General features: G+C 37.6%; 1 protein-coding gene across 2 annotated transcripts in view; it reads left to right on the plus strand.

Annotated features, from left to right (window-relative positions):
- The window catches only part of LOC110833901 (uncharacterized), a 442,516-nt gene that overhangs the window by 25,294 nt on the left and 399,108 nt on the right, over positions 1 to 18,114 (plus strand). The window contains exon 1 of one of the 2 annotated variants that reach the window (XM_022072477.2): positions 5,028 to 5,085. The exons of the other annotated variant lie outside the window; for it this stretch is intronic. The gene's annotated coding sequence lies outside the window, so the exon portion shown is untranslated. Of the gene's footprint in view, positions 1 to 5,027; positions 5,086 to 18,114 lie in introns of those variants that run through there. 2 annotated transcript variants of the gene reach the window in all.

Below are 18,114 nucleotides of genomic sequence, written 5' to 3' on the forward strand. Positions count from 1 at the left end.
TTAACGAAGCTGTTAATAGCTCAGACTACATAGCGTCCAAGGTCTGAGAAATCTCACAGAAACGTGTCAGAATAGCCTGCCTGCGAGCCGATATTTAGACGAGACCTCGAAAAGCGAACGAAGTGACGTGCTTGATGACTCGAAATTCCTGTACAGCTGCTTTATGACCGACTGGAATTTGGAGATGTCGGTAGAGTTTCTTTCGGAGGAAGAAACCTCACTTAACATAAAGATATGTCATAACGGCGTTTTAGAATAGACAGAGACTGTCTTTGCATCCCTCTCAACAGACACCATAACAATTCTCACACGCGCCTATAGGCCTGATTTTCGATTCTAAAGAACATCTTGCATTAATATGACGTCGTTAAATTATAAATAATTTAATGGAAGGACAAAGAAGATTTCGTTACTTTATTTAGTATCAACTTATCACTGCCAACCATGTTCAGCAAATGTAGTTTCTAATCATTGTTCGAAAATCGTAGGTCTATCGTATGAGTGGCCTGTTACAAGATATGCTGGCTGCCTTGCCGTAAGATCGGACTAATTTCTTTTCATTGGTACCAAAAAACCAAAATATCTTGCACTTGTAATTGTTTGTTTCAATATCCATTTCTGGAAGGTTTCAGTATCTGGTGGGCTGACATTTTATTTTTATTTGTCTGCGGTTGCAGAAATCGCATGAACTGATTTTTTGGCGTACTTGGACAATCATGAAGAATAAGTTCATAGAATACATAGATTTTACACTTAAAATTATTTGTTGCCAGGACTTTTTCCATCGTCTGTTTTTAAAAATCACGACGTTTCGAATTTTAGCTTTGTCATTAATTAATTAATTATTTAAAATCAATCTTTGTTGTCAAAGATGACGTCAAAATCAGTTCAGTTCAAGTTTCATCCTCTACTCGATGATACTTTACTTTTCCCACCACGGGAAATACCAGAATGCCTATGAAATGTTTTCTTAAACAAAAAGGAAACGTGGAAAGGGTTAAATTAGGTAACCATCCAGAAGAAATGGGCTGCAACTTCACAAAAGAAAACTTTCCTGCACTTGCCCCTTACCTGCAAAGCACCTAAATATATAATAAATCGTGGACTCGTTCTCGTCGGCCATATTTCCCTCGTCGGTCCGATGTGCTTCCACTTAATTGTTTACATTCCATTACGTCGTGTCTCTCCACACAGTATTTGCATTGTCGCGCGCGGATTCTATGCAAACAATTGCGTATCTATGTACGCCTGACCGGTATTTACTGAGCCCACGGGCCCAATTAGACATAGAAGACGAATATGTAAGAGTATATGTCTGTGTATGTGTATGTGTGTGTGTGTGTGTGCGGGAAATGTTCTCGTTTCTCAATACCGCCCATTTTGATTGTAGACCTATCTCTCTGCTTGGATTCGTCTGCCTGCGATGTACAATCTGACCATCAAGTCCTGTTGCTTGTTAAAGATGAACGAACTTTTCTGCTTAATTGTACTTGCTGATCGAGTTTTAGTAGTGACCACGTGTTCTTCTGTGTGTCTGAGCAAAATAGAATGTTCTGGTTAGAGCCGCGTTCCCACGACGCTTGCTAATGCTGTACGGTATCGGCTGGTGGACAGAATTTCACAAAAAGCCATGACCACTTATTTTACCAATTCATATCGCTCCTCGACATTAACCTATGGAGTTAAAAAAGCATCGTCAACGGCTTCACTTTGCAAGACCTTTATCTAGCTATCGAGAACTGTTTTGATAATCGGAAAATTCCCCACTTTAGGCCTAGGTATATATTGAATTCTAAGGTTCAGTACCTTATTCACAAAAACCAACCACTTGACCCTATTATGAGTCGGTTTAATTCAGTCTACACCCTCCAATTCTATTTCAAGATCTAGGTCTTATCTTGGCATTAATTCATTCTTCCACTTATATCTGGGCCTCCCAAATGAGCTGTTGCCCTAAAATTTTCCGATACAAGTTTGTAAGCTTTTCTAATTTCCGTAAAGTATGCTACATGTCAGATCAATCTCATGTTTCTTGAGTATTTCTTCCGGTATTTATTTATCATAGATCAATTTTATTATCTCTGCCCATCTACGTCTAAATCTCTCAAGCTGCGTCTTTCTTTTTAAAAGCGGGAAGCAACTAACACAAGGAAACTAGGCTTCAAATCAGTCTACTTACGTCATCACCTTTTTTTCAGATACGCAAGAGAGGTAGTTGATATGTTGAAGGTTGTTATATCGAAAATCGTTATTGGCACTCAAAAGCTGAGCACCCGTCAATACGTTCGGACAGTTTGCAAACAACGACACAGTCCCCACAAAAGCAGTAGTAGTACCTAAACCTTTTAAGCGATTTGCTGCTCTTTATTTATTTATGTATGGCCAACCCTTTCTAAAAGGGGAGCGCATGAATATGTGGAGTTGTGTTACGCTGGGGAGAATCGATATAATCCGTAAGAAATTCTTTCGAGACATCAAAAGTAGATGACTGGTCCTTGAATTACATTTGACTGTGTGTGTTGTGTTGTGTTGTGTTCCGTTCCCGGGTGAAAGGTTTGAATGCAATGCGTATAGAAATTATTCTTTGCATTGTGATGACTACGTAAATGCTATGAACTGGCTCGTGAAAATTGCAGTTCGTGTTAAGTAGATGTGTAGGCTATACATAGTTAAGTAGAGTTAATAGGATTTGTTAGTTTATTTATTGATTTATCAACTGCGTAGGTTATGGGCTTATAGAAATGATATTTTGTTGCCAGTGGGGTATTTGTTATCTTTGTTTTTCGCCTCTTGTATACGTTTTCTTGTAGATGTTGTGCGGTTGCTCTAAATATGAAATTGCAGGCGCCCTTGAGAGACATGACAGGAAGCACGCAAGAAACATAATTAAAATCTGCCGACTACGTATGGTGGAGACTCCTTAAATCAAATGTTATGAAAACCCGCTCAGTAGTTTTTGATGTGTAATATACGGACGGACTGACAGTCATAATCCTCCATCAAGCCTTAACTTTATACCCATCTTACTAAGAACGCTTAAGACATCCAGCACTGTGCTGTGGACAGTGATTTTAGTAAATTAGAAAATGAAATATGAATTTTTATAAATTAAAACGTGAAGTTAGTGGCGTGTTCCTATTATGGATGTACTTCGAGGAAATAAGAAAGATAAGAAGAAATAACAAAACATTAGAAAGCATGAGACATCCAGCTCATCTAAGCAATATTAAAAAATATAGTTCTTACCGCGAACAAAACACAACGCGCAAAATGTAGAGCTACTGAATGTTAAAACAGGTGGTACATATAGTTACTATTTGGCTTTAGTTTGTTAATAACAACGTCAGTGGGGAAAAGTGAAATATCCTACCGTCTCTTGACATTTCAGGCAACTTTCAATAATAAAAACTACAACATGTACGAATAATTTGTTCTGGTTTAATGGGATTGGATTTTGTATTCGCGTTGAGTTTATTTTCGTTCTCGTAGTATTTAGGGCTTCTTCACCTGCAGTTTCCATCACGACTTAACAAAGATACAGATCTGAGATCACGTCTTCCAACTAACGACTGGGAATTTGCTTCCTGTCAACATATAATAATGGTCACAACGCCGAAAATCAGCCACATTTGTAAGTAATTTGACGCTACTGGGTCACCCACGGGGATTATCACCTTACAAATTATTACGATCTATATTTCTGGAAGAATTCTCGAAAAACTGGGACAATTCTTTGAAACAGTTTCTTAAGTATTTTTATATCTTTGTCTTGACCTTGTTTCTTTTGAGAGACACCATTACAGTACGCGTGATTCTACTATTCGGTGTTCATCTTTGGTGCTGATAAGCGGATTGTGATCAAATTTGACCGACACCTTCTGTATTTTTGGTGACAACAGTAGCTTTTCAACCCGATGGTTTAGTGGCTACCGTACTAACCGACTATTTGAAAGGTCCCCAGGTTCGATCCTGGAACCGATTATGTAAAATGCATTGTTAACCAGCTCCAACCAGGCATTGTTAGCGTTGTTACGCTCGCGGCGAGCGTAAACCTCAAATACGTGGCTAACAACGGCAGACTGACTGCAGTTGGCTAACAATGCATTTTATCTGTTCGGTTTTTTGTGTGTTTCGGTGTGAGAAATGCTACTGAACCATGAAAGGAAGACAGAAGACTTTTTACTTTTCGTTTCACAAAGTGTTAGCCGGACTAACACTGCTAACACAGTTAACGCTTCACTCGCCTTATGGACAGAGAACGCAAGTTAAAATGTTTTATGATTACTATTGTGTTGTAGTTGCTTAACATACGCATCCAGCGTCGAATAAAACGTAGACTTTACAGGTGTTGTTCTGAAGTCTTAGTTTATTCACTTCGTCTTACACATCAAACGCCACGGATGAGTGGTTGGTACTCCTGCTTCTTATCCCGAACGATCTAAATTCGAATCTCGGCGTGGAGACCGACGATTCTGGCTGCTATTTTACGTGGGTTTTCTCAGTCCCTTCATGACGGTATTGTAATTTCAATTCTGTTTTGGTAGGCCATAGACTTGGGTGAACAATCTTACATCTAACATCAAAAGCATAAGTAGTAGCTAACATGGGACGAAATAAGAAGACCGCAACTCGAAGTAGACAGGTTATTTTTTTATTTCAAAAATTATTTTTCTGTGAACAATATCCCATTCCAAAGTTACGAACATTCCGTACATGGTAATTTCCCAGAATTTCTTTGTACGCCATCTAAAACTTAGTAAATGGTGGGAAAGATTCCTCTGTTCGAAGCAGAATTTATATGAAAAACTTGTGTTTTAGTCTACCGCCTTCAAGGGAGCAGTAGATCCATCATCATTCATTCAGCGCGTCTCCTAGCGACTAACTTGTGTAGGTATAATGCTGCTCTATTCAAAACATTTGAATGTGGCAACGGTAAAGTTGTATGAACGCGTGTTTTATTGTGCCAAGCCTGCTTCCTAAGAGGTTCTGCTATTAGATTCATATTCAGACCTGAACAGACTCAAATCAAGGAAGGAACTAGAAGGAAGTTAGTAGAAGTGAAATAAATGAACGCAGGATGCAAAGGTAAGAGCTAGAAAAGAATATTTTAGGTTGTATGTGTAACTGTATCCGTTTCAGAATTTAATTTCAGTATGGAGTTTCATTGCATTTCATTATTTTTCGTCTTTATAAATGTTCTTGCGCTTTATTGTGACTTAATGTTCTGTTATTTGTTGTAATTGGTGGTCTATTGTATGGGGTTCCAGAAACATACGCGAAGGTTTAGTAAAGAAGGAATGTCGTTGTCTTAAACAAAGTTTGAATTTGACGTTCATGGGGAGTGACGTATTGTTTAAGGTGCTTAAATTCTTGGAAATAATCCCACGAAGTTTTTGTGTTAAATTCTGAAATAATGTGCATGTAGTAAAATAAAATAGGCCTAAAATCCAAATTTAGTATAATTTAATAATCATTATAAAAATATTTCAGAATTCTGACTTCGACATTTTTCATCATTCTCAAAATTCAGATGCCTGACTTAGGTATTATCTCGGCATTCGCATGGATGGATTGAAGAAAATCACCTAAAAGTTCAGTATAATCGGTCTCCGGGTTAAAAATTTGAAACCGAGACCTCCCGAATACGAAGCAGAGGTGCTAACCACTAGACTGTAACATTCGACATTACTAACAAAATTCTCAGAATTTAGAAAAAGAAAATTAGAAATGTAATTTACAAAGTTCTGAAAAAGGCTTCACAGAGTTTCTTCGCGTGTCCTTTGGTGTGGTTTCGTCTATCATTTTAGACTGGAAGTCTTTCACTGATTAAATTTGATAGGCAACTATCAGAATGTCACCTGAGTACCTGTAACAAAAAGTGTATGGTGAGATTGTTTAAAACAAATTAATAGACATTTTTATGCTTTTTCTCTTATTCTGTCATTCAACATGCCCCTTTGTGTTCTCGTATCCCCGAAGGCCTACTTATTATCCTCTGCTTTCATAACTGAATAGAAACGGTGTCTACATGGCAACCAATTAGCCCCTTGTTCATTGTTTTCGGGGCAGATAATCAATGCTCGGCTTTCATGCTTTTCATGTCCACGTATAATCCACAATACTTTCTGTTAGCATATTAAAACAATACTTTAAATTCTGAAATTTGTTCCTGTAATTTAATACAATGAGTTGTAAAACATACATTTTAATTTTTGAAAAATTAAACGTAATTATATTTTTGTATTTTAGAAGTTCCATGCCAAAAGTTATTGTTGATGAGCTTAGATAGTGTGTAAGGATATCATCATGGTCTGTCAATGTACTATCAGGTTATTCGTTTTGGAGAACTAAGAAGATAACATGATAAATCTCGGTTAAGACGGCCGGCCTCAGGACCAAGATTCTCCCAAACTTCTAATTCAAAAATTGTTAACTGTTACTCCACGAAGGTAACATTATATATCTGATTTTAGGGAACTGTTCTGTATTTTCACGAGCGATTTGTGTCAACGTAATAGTTTTATAACAAGAGTTATGTATGCCTTTTTTCATGAGAGAGTGTTATAACACGAGAATGCCAAGTAACAGTAAAACCTCTCTAAGTTTGACACTTGCGGTTTCACGAAAATGTGTCCAAATTACAGAGGTGTCCAAGATAGAAGGAAAGGGAAAAATCCTTTCAGATTGTGGTCTAATGACAATATAATCTATTTACTTACATACATTAACTACTGTAGGCTTACTTGAATTAAGAATTAATGACAATAGTATTAATAATAATCTTTTGAAGCCCACTCCCATGCATCGCACATTACACCCCTGCCTCAATTAAATTTTCTAAAGTTAATTCCACCAATTTTTGCATCCCCATCGCAAAAAAAAAATCCCATTTCTGTTAACACAGTTTGAACTTAAATGCAAGCACAGTACTGATGGAGTTAAAACTGTGTCTTCTGCAATACTGTAGTCCAGTGAACGTTTCGACAAAAGAATAACTGAAAATTTTCACTGCATTCCAATGATGGGTCCAATGTTTCCCACCCCCAACCATAAGCTAATCCTCCAGACAGATGGCATTCATCAGTCAGAAATTCAAAATAACAAAATATGAAACTGTAAATGTTTTCCTGAAAAGCATTGAAGCTAAGTGCATGAACCTGTCCAACTTACAACAAAAGGGGTGTCCAAGTTCCAGATTAAAGGGGTGTCCAAGATTAAGGGTATTATGGACATGTATAATTGTAGGATATTCGCCGGTTCCAATTAAAAGTGTCGAATATAAAGGGGTGTCCAACTTTAGGGGGTTTACTCTATTGCGAATATCTTGTCAGATAGCGAGCAGAGACCACGCAGTGAGTCTTGTGTTCTATTCTCTGTGAAGTATAATAACATTCATCAGTGTATAGTTTCAGTATTAGTACACACTGAAGTCAAATTCGCGTTTCAAGAGAGATTTTGTTGGCTAGACTTTATTTTGTTGTTTCTAATTCTATTTTTGCAAGATTCGTAGCAGGAGAGAGTGACGCAACAATGCTCTCGTTCTCTCTCTCTCTCTCTCTCCTCCTCCTCATAGTCATCATCATCATCATCACTTGGTTGGTGCCGCGTTGCGCTCGAATTGTTTACAGAGTTTCTGAGCGTCATTGTTTCCTGAATTCACCCAATTAGGCAATGTGAAAGGCTCGTTACAGTAATATTCAACCGGAGTTAGGGAAAATGATGGGTGGGATGAGGAGGAATAGGGGTGAGAAACTTTGCCGTACGACCCACCTCCCCTAGCCAGAGTTTCCCAAACCCCCTCTACGCCTCCGCTCCAATCCCAATTTCCAATTCCAAATGCCCGCGTGACTCCAATACAAAATCTCTATAGCATTTCAACTGAACTTTATCGTAGTCAATATAGGCATCATTTTGTAGACGTATATTATATCTAGACTTTGCTTCTAATCAAACGGACTTGTTAGACTGAATCCTCAATAATGAACCAAGTCAAATACTATCCATCTTGTTAAACGTGGTCTTTATATTTATCTCTTCAGCCATATAAACAGATCAGGACATTATTATCCAGTTTTAAAAACTGAACAGTCAGTTTTCCCCTATTTCGAACCTAACGTAATTTATTCCGTGAAACATTTAAAGCTTATCGATGTCTTCTGGTTGTAATGCCATGTGGTCTTGTAGGTGGTTACAAATATTCCTTGAACTTTTGTAACAATTCATAAGTCCACAAAGCATCACAACCTATAAGAACAACATTGACATATTCACCGTCGTGACAGCCGCATGCTTCAGACATTTATAGCTTGTTTGCTTTTGCCGGTTGGTTTCAAGGGCCGTTTCGATGAAAATCTTTGCAAAGTCCGTGTGTGTCTACACATAACAACCTAAATGCATATAATAATGCTGTACATTTTCTCTGCCCCGTGGTAAGCTTCACATTCTGCGTATTTTTACACCGTCACCAACTCAAAGGGTTTCGAGTCCTAGGTTCCTTCTGCCCTTCACTGCCATGTTCATTATTATCCTATCATCGCTTTGAAGTCGTTTCTATTTAAAAGTGTTGGTTCCTGCCTTCACCCCAGCATGGCGGGCAGAGACAAGGATGGTCAAAGCACTAAGGTATAAAACACAATAATACACTAGAATTATTTAGTGTTTTCTGTGCTGCTTGAATGAGTACTTACCTTCGAATGAGAAGATATTAAGTTGTGATTTTTAAAGTATGTGGTGGCCATTTTCAGGGTTCTTTCCATTTAGTCTTATTTTGCTCCGAAGACGTCCTACCGAATTTACAAATTCTTTGCAAAGAGGAATCTCAATGAGGTATCAAACATGTGGAATAAGGAATTATTTTCTCAACTTACAGGCGAATGTTAGTAATTGTAAATAGCTTCGTGTTTGTCTTAACGAACAGACTTGTAACATGAAATATTCATATATCATTAATGCAATATGAATTTTGCTATCTGTGCAAATAATTAAGTTAATGAACAGAAATTGTAGTTTTATTTCTGTCTATATTTGCACTTGCTATCAATACAGCTCCAAGACTAGCAATTCCTGAGTGAGAAAATTAATTCTGAATTCCGTAACGAATATTTGCTTTGGATTGTCTATATTAATACACTTTGTAATGGAACAGAAACTGGTCTCGAATTCTTGACAGACAGCATCTGAGTCCCTCGGCGGTAATTCACCACTGAAACATTTCAGTTTGTGATTCCTGACGTGCATTTAATTAGTGTTAAGTAATGATTGCCTGAAGTGTCTTTAATTTTCTTACTTGCATTCTTCTTCTGTATAGTTTTTTATTTTTGTTTCTTTCTGTTCTTTATCTGATCCTTGTTCGTCTTACCTTCTATCTTTCATTTATTTTTAAATTTTCTTCTTCCTTTCTTCTGCCTGAGCGATTTCATTAATGTTAAGAAACTTAGTCATAACAGAAGAAAAAAAGTTCTATACGATAATAATTATAAACTTGGCTAACTCTGATTAGTCAAAATCTGTTGAAGGGGAAATTATGCACAGAAATGACAGTGAATGTTATATTATAGTTCTTGCTAGCTTCACCGCACAGAATCACAAGTCCTTCCCAGAACTTCTTATTGGTTACTTTAGCCTATTATACGACCATTCTCTTGAAAACGAACATCACGATCGCATAGTTAGAATAGACATCAGTCCAATCTGTCCAGTACAAGTTGAATGATCAAGTGTCATGTTTGGACAGTAAGAAACCACAACTAATTACCATATGCTTATTCCATCTGAATATATCCCGTGAGTCGTGTCTCACAGTTTAAAAACTACTGGTTTAGTCTGCACAGGAGTATGTGTTCTGTCCATTTCATGGAAATGGTGATAATAGACGCAGCTGTCTTTGGTAATTATAAAAACAATAACGATCCTGCGAAATTAACGTCCACGTATGGTAGTCGTGAAGATACTGGTAGGGCTTATCGCTGTAGAGGGGCCTAAGCCAGTGGAGTCTGTCTCCTCCACCGGTAGCCTACATATGTATGCACGGTATGTCGTACTCATTACATACAAAGAGACTTAGCAATTACCACTAATTGGTCCCCACACAGACCTACCTGTATATTATAGCAACAGCCCCGAGTTAACTTCGCTAAAATTGTGTTCGCAGACATCCCAGAGTGTGGTCGAAAGCGAACTAAGTCCAAATTAAGAAATTAACGGCTTTGGTTTATCACGTTACCTTCACTTTTGTGTGTCCTAATCGGAGACAAATTTGAAGAAATTCACATTTTAACGCATGCCGCTGTAATATAAACTTTCGAAGAATAACTATACAATTACAGAAAATATTTATGTTATAAGCTATTTATTGTAGGCGTGACGTTTTTCAACCTCAAAACTTATTATCTGGCAAATTTTTATTTATGAATTTGGAAAAATTAAAAGATTTTTGTTGTAATTTGGTTGTTATTCTTATACGTAACAGAACAGATGTAATTATATTTTCCCGTAAAGTGGACAGAATTCAGTTGTAATTTTTTTTATACTGTGTTAAACCTCCGGGTTTTATAACGAATGGATAAGTAATTTCTTGATCGGCAGAATAGTTTTAAACTGTTAGAATCCCTGCGTCATATCTCTAGTTCAGTTCAAAACATGTTCACAGGAGCATATCTGAGCCTAAGAGCGAACAACTGAATCTGAAATTTAGAGCTCTGCTCAAAGGAAACCTTCCTGAAGATTACCATCTCCTGGGTCGTAATACCGTGTAGTCTGGTATGAGTTTACTGACGTTTCAGAGGTCCTTGCTGCCTTGATCATCAGGGCGATCAGACCACGTTAATATTGTCCTCTCATATAATTGGAAGAAACTGGATGTGGCAGTGCGGAATTAAACTGGCGCAACAGTTGATTAATAAACATATCAGTGAAAGGTCTGCACTATGGAGTTACCTGCAAGATATGTCGTGCCCTTGATGTTTGTTTAGTTCAGTTGCTCCGATGACGCGAAAACTACGGCCATAGGCCAAGTATGAAATGTTACGTGAGGAGACTTAGCACAATGTCGCACGGAGCTCCTCCAACGGAGGGTTAGTCTGAGGGATAGACAGGGAGATTGAAGTGATGAAACTGGGGAGGACAAATTTGTTATGCGTATTTAGGGTGTCACCACTGCCTGAGCAAAAACTTTTATCCATGTGTGTTATTGATGTTTTTAATTATTTTTTACCACGACTGACGGTTTCACATGTTTTTGTGCCACCAGGTCATATAAAATTTAAAAAAAAGGCAGACAAGTTCATACAAACCTACAGGTGACATTATGAAGTTCGTAGCTGCTGGAGTGCTCTACATTGTGATTATCACATTTTTAACCAACCACCGCGGAGTAGAAATAAATAAGCATGAACGATATGGAATAACAGGTATTAGAATTAATTTCATACAATGTAGACAGCTTTTTTCTATTTTTTATCCTATGTATTATTTATTCTAACTCAAAACAGGAAGAAGCAAGGTCAACAGACGTAGCCTTTATGTTAATCCTTTAGTTTCTATTTCATCTTTTTGTGCCCTTGCTCGATCAAATAACAAGAATTGGAAAATGTAGCTTACTTCAATGAAGCACATTTTCCAAATACGATTTGCTTACTTCACTGGCCTTTATGTTCGTTATTGAAGATGGATACCTGTTGTTACAAAGCCTATCACAATACGCAGAACCAGAAATTTATCGAAAAGCTTTTTGAACTAAATAATCATAACTCAGAAAACAAACGACAAAATTTATACATCAAAATGAAATCATGCATTTATTGTTATGCCACGAGACATACTATAGTTTTCGATTTGAGCTTCGTTCAGAGTATGAGTTACATTGTACTGATATTTATTAACCCTTTCAAGCCCAATTATACCTAAATGCCCCAACCACCAGTAACTATTCATTTTTTATTTATGTGTTTTGCATAATTCCCACTGTAAACAGATTATGTCTTTAAATACCAATAACCAGTCTGTCTTTGTAATGGTGAAGAATTGTGTTTTTTGTATGTAGGAGCTGAATTATTAAATATTATTTAAAGGCTCTAAAGCATTACATTTGTAACTGGTCGACAACTTTTAGTGTAGACCACAATAATAAATAACGATATAGTTAAGTTGTTTCGAAGATGAAACAACACACTTTATCATCCATTGTGCATTAATTTTATGAATGTTTTATATAAAGAACGCCTAAGTTATAACGCGGTTCTTTAAACGGACTCAAGACTCGGTGAGAAAATTGATATAAAATGGCAACCAAGAACATCGCAGGATAAATTAGTTGGCAAACTGTCTTCCGTATTTTAGCGAAGGGAGGTATACAGGTGTAATAATATTTTTATAAATCAAAATTCCCTAGTGATTTAGTGCATGGTGGAGCCACTCGTCTACAGCATGCAACAGTGTGTTATGCGTTTTGTGTGTCTAGATTAAGCATGTGACGTGTTGTTTCTTACGTATGTGGGTCACTATTATTCCAAGCTGGTGACTGCTAACTATGAAAATAAGATGCGACAAATTGGGGATAGTATATTTGGTCAGGATGACCTCCATGTCTCTCTTGGTCAGGATAATCGAGTTTTTACTGTATTACAAATAGCAACAGAAGACTTAGGATAAAGGAATCCACTGCGTACTGTTTGAGTTGAATTTCCCCTGAGGTGCGTTCAGCAGCCGTTAGGGCTTAGAGGGGCTCTCCACATAGACCTCTAATGAAGCTGGTTATCTCTTTACAATATGCGGCGGAACAACAAAGTACAGTCCCTACACAGGTTGAATAACTGTAGGTACGCGTTCACTGAAACGAACTGACCAACTCTCTTGTATCAGATCGCGATAATGAGTTTCCCGCCGATTTATACCTTAAACCAATTTAAATTGGCATCTAACTGTTCCCACATTGTCGGGAGTCTCGCTAAGGCTCAATAAACAATTGTTGTTTTAGGATTAACTCACTATCACATTACCTTCCTTAACTTGTAACATCACCGTGTTTTAAAGTATCTCAGTTTTTAAGCTAGCCTTTATTCGTGATTGCAAAAATGCGGTTTTATGATCCAAGAATCACACTGTTATTTATTGGGACACTCGTCTTTGATCAGTGCGCATGTTTTTTATTACTGTGAATATTTAACGAAATATAGGAAAAAATATTATTTGATTACGTGATGTAAATCTATGCAGTGTGATTAGCTTTCAAATAATAGGTTTGTATCTGTAATAAGTGTGTATCAAGGCCAATGAGGTAGGCAAATTCACAAAAAATGCGTTTTGGAAACACGTGTAATATACTGGAGCTTATTTCGTCTCTTGTTCCTTAGCGCCTTGTAAAATTATGTTTGTATCGGCACTGCACTGTGGTCTGTGTTTAGACTATGTAATAGCTAGTGATAAATCTGAGGATAGTATTTTAATTCAGAAGTGTGGTTTATGCAAATTACTTTCGACGCTGGATTACACTGAGTGAGAACAGTTTAAAAAAATCTCTCGGGATACTTATTCCTATGTTGAAGTCGAAAAGTGTGGCTTCTTATTATCTACTACGATCTCAATGCTAGTCGTGTATGCACTATTGCAGACGGAATGGACAGTTTCATTCGACTTAAATTTCCTCTTTAACGATAAAAATTTAAAGATAAATTACTGACATTGAAAAGGAGTTCCGTTAAGTTTAATGATAAGGTACAAATTTTCAGTAATTTTAGTGTTAAAACTACCACTGTTCTTCTTTCTTAAACTTATGTGCAGTGCCCGTAGTTTTAAAACTTTTAATAAGGAGAAATAAACAGAAGTTTCCAGACTCCTTTTTGCCTGAAGTCATCAATACGATAAATATTTTAACATTAAACTCCAACTGGTGTCAGAGCATGAACCCTTTTTCAGTGCCTGCATTTCAGTTGTGAATTACGCATTCTCAAATGCACTGTGTGATAACTGATGTGTGCCATGCAGCTGGTCCTACCAGCATTTCTGCTGGCGTGTGACAATTGCTTATCTTCTGTTCTCTTCGTCTTTTCTGCATTGGCGACTGTCCTTTGTTGTTACAATTGAAGAGCTATCGATTTACGGTAAAGAACACTGTGTTCTATATTCTCATATAAACATAGGGATTTATGATCACTAGGTCAAGGTTGCATTCTGACGTAAGCATTTCGACTTGTAAAGTCGACTTTAGAGTAAGAGTCACAGACGAAAGGAACTACAAAAATTCTAGGGCGGTCTAGTCCCTTTAAGATGTTCTATCGAAATCTTGTATAATGTTTTCATCAATAAAGTGCTTGCTGGATGTTGTGTATAATTCGTCCTCCTTGATTTGATCACTCTAATAATATCTGTTAAAGTGTACGGATTATAAAGCTCGTTATGTAATTTTCTCCAGCATTCTGTTATTTTTCCTCTCGTTTAATTCCAAATATTTTATTCAGCATTCTGTTCTTTCCTCTTAGAATAACTCACTAAGTGTCACCCATGCAAACAGTTCTTAAAACATTGAAAGCTCGGATGTAAAATGGCATTGTTGTCAACAACCCTGGTAAGAGAATGCGAATTGTTTTTTTTAAATTCAAGGGGATTGCTGTTCAAAGTACCACAACTGCTCTTGACACGGCACACTAATTCCAGCATGGTCCAGAACCCATGGGAATCCACCCTTCCTCAGTAGAATGAGCACCTGTAACCAATTAGCATTGCAAAAGTGACGCAATGTTTGGCTATGGTAATCAATGCTTGCTACAACACCGTAGTTCATATCGCCACTAAGTGATCGATAGAAAGGGTAGAAAGTAGAAAATGTAGAATGTATACAGAGTGTTTCAAGAGTCCCCATGTACAATTGAGAACAACAGTTGCTGAAAGTGAGAATTTATTCAAAAGTCTCTGTGAGCAAGCACACACACCCGAGGTGGAGAAGTGACTTGTGTGTGCCCCACTTCCGACACACGTTGTTATTGTAGGTACACAGGGACTTTTGAATCATTCTGTGTATGCTTATATAGAGCCAGAATAGCAAGACAATTATTTATATACGACTGCCATTTTTATTACCTTGCGTTCATAAAAACGCAATAAAATAAAGAAAACTGTGGGACATATTAAATTTATTTTGCCTCGTAGTGCATTTTAATGTAGGTGCAATAAATATATCAACAGTAATGTGGTTAATACTTCAACATCAACCATTAACGGCCTCTGCTTCTTATTTTATGTAGACACAATGTATGGGTAAGGTAAATATTTCAGTGGTCAGTAACTTAACTGGAAAAAGGCAGGTTCACAGTAACTGTTCATTCTTTTAATATGTATGATGTCTGAGATGGTAAACTTCTATTCTTCATTAGAATTTATATACTTAAATTATGTGGGTTGTCAACGCATTTGTCTCTTGACGTATTATACTGAAAATGTTTTATTCCATGGTCTGCTTATATTTTTTTTCAAATGAAAAAACATGGACAATGAAATGAACAATTTTATTGGGAGAATATACTGTAATTGTTCGAACATTGACAAATGCAAAACAATTGCCAGTTGGTCCAGGGAGCCGATGCATCGTGTGCTTTATTAAACAACAACATTGGAGGTAAAATCTGTAATAGAAGATTAACATTTTGTCATGATGGCTGTTGTAACAAAACTTTCAGCACTCATTTTTACAACTTATTTCCAAAGATCCATCTCAATGTTATAATCCCATCCCCTCTGCTTTCGAGGGATCACTTTTCAAAATGTTTCCCCTACAGGCAATCGCCCTGATTTTAGAGGCAGTAAGCATCTCTTAAACGTCGGTAAATTTATACCAGACTACAATGCGCAACCACCCAGCAGACAGCCATATTCATACTCGCCGCCGCGAGAACCTCAATCTCACGAGGCATCCACAGTTTTCATTGCAAACAATGTCTTTATACCACTCTTTAATGTGCTGTTTGAATCCCTTCCTCTGACCTGATTAAGTTCGGGAAGGTGATTGGTCTGTGGTCCCTATGTTGTAGGGCTTTCCGAACAAATCTACCATAGGAAGACAGCAGGTGTTCTTTATTTCCGCCCACGTCTTTGTATCTTATGGAAAGTAATGTTGAAACTCCTCTCAATAGAGACGCACCACAGTGTAAGTCTTCTTAGTGTAGGCCTGTTACGACTAGCGAGGTGGAACAAGTATACAGAATTCAAATGCCGTTTTTCTGTTACGCACACTGAACTTTTGTTCGTACTTAGGTTCACGTCCCAGTAGACCTGTAGGTATTACCCATCGGATGATTCTAGTTTCTCGGCCCTAAAATAAACTACCTTCACTGAGGCATTTTTGTTATTTTATGACTTTTTGTGTATATTTTGCCTCTTTTTGTTAAGCGATTCTTAAATTTCGACAGTTTTTCAAATGATTTATTAACGTCGTGCTTTAATATGAGTGTTTTTACTTTATAAATGTTTCTGTTTGTTATAATTTGTAGTGGGTATTAATTTAAAATCCACATGCATATTGTTTTACGAAAGATTTGTTGCAAAGTGAAGAGTTACAACCGAACACTAGATCATCTTAAATGTTTCGGGGGATGTAACATCAACCTTTGCTGTGACGAACATCACACACGTTCTCCCCAAATTAGTTTATTTTGTTTGTTAATTGTGTCTTTCAATTCGAAAGGATAAAGACGTAAGGGTAATAGAGGTATAGCTCCACGCATTCTTAATCTCGGCACTTGATGGAGTGCGGAGATCGATTCCACGCCTTAACCGTTTTACCCCAGCAGAAAGAGCCCCCAGTACTCACTGGATGGGCCTAAAAGCCGATCTAGACGCAGTGGCGAAGTGAAGAATCTATGCCTCTGCCGGGAATCGAACCATAGTAAATCTGATTGAGCTACTCCGACTCTAAGTCTGGTTTATGGAAGAAGTTAGCTTCTATGCATTCTTGCTGCCTCATACATCAGAGAAATCAACTGAGATAGAAACGGAAAAAGAAATAACATCTGAATTGGTGCCACTGCAGTGCAAGGCTAGTCGGACGCATGTTCCATCCTTTAAGACTCTGTCTCTCCCCCTCAGAGCGCTCATATCGTAATCCGTGACGTGTGTGACCTGCCAGGTGCTCCGCGCTGCTGCACAGCAAATCAATATAAGACTGCAGGTCACTTAATCGTATAATTAATTATGAGCCCTCTCCACGTAATCACTATTGTAAGCTTTTCCTTTCGAACTTGGTATCAACTGCGTGTTATACTGCTTTATTGACTCGCGGGTTATTTGACAATGCTTTATAAACTGTAGATATAATTACGATTCATAATATAAATGGTGTGGAAGGAAGTTGTTGTGGCCTATTTTAAATCAATGTGTCGAAATGTTCTTGAAGAGGCTGAGGAAAGTTACACACATTTCGAGTTAGATAGCCGATTCTTGTGCCGGGATTTGAACATGTGACCTCTGCAATAAGAAACGAAAACAGTTTCATTGAAAGGCAGTGGTCATAGCTTTTTTCAAAGGAGGATCCTTGATGTGCGAACTATCAGTGTAGCCTGTGTGTGATAAGGATCAGTAAATGATAACAAAATGCCTTGGTCAGTTCAAAAACACTTCGAATGTGATAAGAGAATTACAGCGCACAGGTGAATTTGAAAACATGCAGCCCTGGTTTCGTAGAGGAACCGAGTATAACCAAGAAACACATTAGAGGACTAGCAGCTAGTGCATCAGCCAAGATTCGAACTGGGTAGATCAACTTTCCAATTGAAAATGAAACACATTGCCACTGAGATAATTTACCCAATCTGCAGTGGTGGGAGGGACTTTACCTGCATTATACGAAGTTCCATAATTCTGGTAATTGACAAATGTTAACTACAAACTGTAAATGAAATGAAGCGAGATGACTGCCTTTCTTTGCTTGGAAATCTTTTCTCGGTCGGGCATGAAACCTTAATAAATCGCATCGAACTTTCTGTGTGCGTAAAGACGGCTCTTATGAGTTTAGCTCCAGCTTTCTAGAAGTAGTACGACTCCGGCTATTGTTAAGGGGGGGGGGGGGGCGTGAAGACCTGGTCAATAATATATAACATTGGCGGAACAGTAACATACGAGTAGTTCGTA

The sequence above is a fragment of the Zootermopsis nevadensis genome, unplaced genomic scaffold (assembly GCF_977971745.1).
Source record: "Zootermopsis nevadensis isolate Lab colony 2312 unplaced genomic scaffold, Znev_1.0 Znev_ptg000022l, whole genome shotgun sequence".
Lineage (NCBI taxonomy): Eukaryota > Metazoa > Arthropoda > Insecta > Blattodea > Termopsidae > Zootermopsis > Zootermopsis nevadensis.